The sequence below is a fragment of the Eumetopias jubatus genome, unplaced genomic scaffold, assembly GCF_037043125.1.
Source record: "Eumetopias jubatus isolate StellerSeaLion01/CBP00866 unplaced genomic scaffold, mEumJub1_p1.0 scaffold_4, whole genome shotgun sequence".
Lineage (NCBI taxonomy): Eukaryota > Metazoa > Chordata > Mammalia > Carnivora > Otariidae > Eumetopias > Eumetopias jubatus.
This window is the reverse complement of record NW_028274810.1, coordinates 104,783,373-104,787,467: the sequence shown is the minus strand read 5'-3', so window position 1 is coordinate 104,787,467 and position 4,095 is coordinate 104,783,373.

Here is a 4,095-nt window from a genome sequence, read left to right as displayed (position 1 = left end):
CACCCCCTCAGGCTTGAATCCCAGCCCTCAGGGACCTGGGCAGCAGCCGTGGGGCTGGCCTTCAGCTTTGTGTCAGAGATGTGGTTTCCCCAGACTTAGGGGAGAAAGCCTGGTCTTCCTGCTGGTGTGTGTGACTCCACTCCTCCACCCCCGCCCCCCAAGCCAAACACTTAAAATTATCCTTATTTAATTGGGCTAATTTAGGAATGGCAGCCGTGATTTGCTCATGTTGCTGAGTCTCTTTGAGAGACACATTAATATTCTGATTCCAAGAGGAATCTGTGAATTCCTCAGTTACAGATAATACAATTATATTTCTAAATTCTTCCCCTAAATTAGTACAGATGGCTAAAAATACCCTCGCCTTTTAATTAATCTTCCCGGCAATAGTCTTATGAATACAAATGGATCATTATTCCCTTCCACAGATGGGGCTGGGGGGTGGGGGCGAGTCATGAGCCCAACTGTGGTCACGTCCCCAGCAGATCACGAAGCCTCACTGAGGTTCTGGGATTGCGGTCCTGGGGGTGAGGATGGGGGTCCCCAGCACATTCCTCTCATTTCCGGGGCCTCCTTGGGTCTGCTGGGCCCTCCATGGTGACTTTTGTTTCTCAGGGGGGCTGAGAGAGCCACACTTTGCACTAACCTGTGTTTGTGTGCGTGTGTGTGTGTGTGTTTTCTAGAGGGCTTTGCATTGGGTGCCATAACCGAGGCATGACGGTTTGTTGCTGTCTGTTTGACAGTCTGTCCACCCTGCCGACTGCAGGCAGCACTGGCTCTTTCTTTGGGCACCCAGAACCTAAAACGGAGCAGGCGCAGGATGGATCCGAGGGCTTGTTGAAATTATCTGTGGTCTGAAATTCAAAGCCAAATTTCCTGGACTGTTACAAAGTAAAATCCTTCTGTGCATCAAAGGGTGCCGTAGACAGAGTAAAAGGACAACTCACAGAGTGGGAGAAAATATTTGCAAATCACATATCTGATAAGGGGTTAATATGCAGAGTATATAAAGAACTCCTACAACTCAACACCAAATCCCCAAACAATCCTGTTCAGAAGAAGGGCAACGGACTTGAATAGATTTGCCTCCAAAAAGACATACAGATGGCCAACAGACACGCAAGAAGACGCTTGACATCACTAATCGTCAGGGGAATGCAAATAAGCAGGACAATGAGAGAACACCCCACACTCATCAGGATGGCTACCCTCTCAAAACCACAGGAAACAACAAGCGTTGGCGAGGACGTGGAGAAACGGGGCCCGTGCACTGTTGGTGGGAATTCAAACTGGGGCAGCCGCTGTGGAAAGCAGGGTGGTGTCTCCTCACTACATTAAAAATAAAGTTACCGTATGATCCGGCATTTCCACTTCTGGCCCTTATCACTCCCCAAATACTTAAAAGCAGGGACTTGAACAGGTATTTGTACACGCATGTCCATAGCAGTGTTATTCATAACAGCCAAACTGTGGAAACAACCCAAGGGTTCGCTGATGGTGAGCGGACACACAAACGAGGGTAAAGCCACACGGCGGCATATCGTTCAGCCTAAAGAGCAGGAAGTGCCGACACCTGCTATAACGTGGAGGGAACTTGAGGACACCATGCTCAGTGACATAAGCCAGTCACAGAAGCATGAGTCCACGTCTGTGAGGACCCCAGAGTGGTTGGATCCATAAAGACAGAAGGTGGAAGGGTGGGCGCAGGGCCTGGGGAGGGGGAAGGGGTCAGTGCTTAGTGGGGACAGAGTTTCAGTCTGGAGACGGCAGTGGGGATGGTTGTGCAACTCCGTGAATGTGCTTCATGCCCCTGAGCTGTGCACTTAAAAATAATTATGGTGGTAAATTGTATGTATTTTTGACCACAATTTAGAAAAAGTCAAATTCTCTTGTCAAGAAAGCCCACCACTGGATCTAGCTGGACACGCCTTCCCAGACACTCACGTGGGGCCCCTGGGGGAGGCTGCCCCGGGCTGCAGAGCGGGCGGTAACATCAGATTTTATTCAGGATCTTTGCAGTCGTGGTAAGAGAGCTCAGGGAAGAGCTGGTCTCAGCTCTGAGGACAGCAAGGACAAGTGGGGAGCAGGCCAGGGCAGTGCATGGAAATTACCGAGCGGGACATCAGGAGTGAGGGGCATTCTGGTGAAATAGGCCTGATAGGCTTCTGCTGACGGCAGGCCAAGGTGTCCAGACACCCCCTGGGGATGGTGGGGGGTGTGGATCCAGGGCAGGGGTTCCCTCCAAGCTGATGTTGCAGGATTCCTGCTACGACTGGCTGAGGCAGGCTCTGCAGGGATGGACAAGGTCGAGTCCTACAGACCTGGGGGAGGCAGACGAGAGTTTGGGCAAAAAGAGAGTCTTTGTCAAGGCACATAAACTCAAAGGGAGCATTTCTGGACTGCAGGTATGTCAGGCTATACCCACCTGTCTGCCTGCCTGACCCCTAGAAGCAGGTGGGTCTGCAGGCTGAGGCTGACACCACATGTATGCAGAGATGACGTTTCCTCCTGGTGACTGGTCCCATACAACAGATTCCTCTCTCCCGTGGGGCCCCAGAATCTTCAGCCAGCCTTGAAAAGACTCACGCCTGGTAGCCCCTGGGTCCTGCCGCCCTACGTGGTGAGGCCAGTGACTGCGGCATTTCTAGGACCTGAGCTGAGCTGTTGACCACAGAGAATGAAGGTGTGGGGAAGGACTGAGGGACCAGAAGATCGAGGTTGGCAATGCTCGAGTCAGCGGTGTGCTGGTGACGTGTAACAACCAGCTCTCTGACAAAATGTACGCACACCTGTGCACACAAGTCAATATGTGTTTTTACTGACAAAGAGGATACACAGCACGCAATTTACAAGTAGTAATAAAATATACAATACTCTTTATTGTAAATTCCATATGGCCAATTGATTCTCACAGATTGCTCTTGTTGATTTTTGCCAAGCTCTTGTATTCCTCATAGTCAACCAATGCCTGCCGTTGATGAACGAACTCGGCTCTGAAATGAATGTGAGCTCATACTTCTGTTTATGTGTAGTGATTGTTACTTCCTGTGGTGTAAATTCTCCCAGCTCGGCTGCAGCTCCCCTGGGGAGGGGTGTCAGGAGAAGCAGGGCTGGGAGGAGGTGGGCAGTAAGACACGGTCACAGAGCCCCCCAGGCAGACACACGGTAACCTCGGGGCACAGAAAACAGTAACATGTGGTAGACTCGTTAGGGAATGAGGGATTTTGAGTCCTTATTACCTTTGTTTTTATTATAATTCATTTAGTTGTGAATTTGCAATCTTTAATTTGTAGTAATGACTATGTTTTAACACCTGGCTCCTAAAATCCCTGAAAATTTAACATGGGTTCCTACTAAGCAGTGAGCGGGCTCCAGCCCCCCTGCAGACTCCCTCCCTTCCCCCGCCCGCCCCCCTGGAGCAGTATGAACTCGGGAGATACTCCTGAGGAAGCTGGTAGCTTGTGCAGTGACCAAGAGATGCATGTGTCCCAGGCCACGAGCGCCCCAGGCAGCTGACATGCATGCACGAGTGGCCCTTCACGGGTCCCTGGGTCGTGAGCCTCGGTTCACAGGTCTGACTCCTCAGGCACAGAGAGCACACACGTGTAGCTCAAAGCCATGCAGCAAGTGCTCCCACTTCAGAGCCCTCGCTGGGGGTGCTCTTGCCATATCTTGCTGCCTTCCTTAAGAAAAAATGGGAAAAGAACATGTCCTTTTAGAATACATTAAAAATATTCAGGAATTTAACCCTCTCGATCTTCCTGGCTGGCCTCCGTTGATATGCAATTACTGGCCTGGAAGTTGCTGTGCACCCGTATAGACCATATGCCCTTGCTGTCACCCTTGGAGCGGGGTGGTTTGGGGGCTGTGCTATGGACTGAATGTTTGTGTGCCCCCCCATTCACATGTTAAAATCCTAACCCCCCGGGGTGATGGTTTTAGGAGGTGGGGTCTTTGGGAGGTAATTGGGTCAGGAGGGTGGAGCCCTCATGATTGTGATTAGTGCTCTTTTCAGGAGAGAGCTTGCTCTCTCTCTCTCTGCTTTTCACCATGAGAGGACACAAAAAGACAGCCGTTTACAAACAGGAAGCAGGC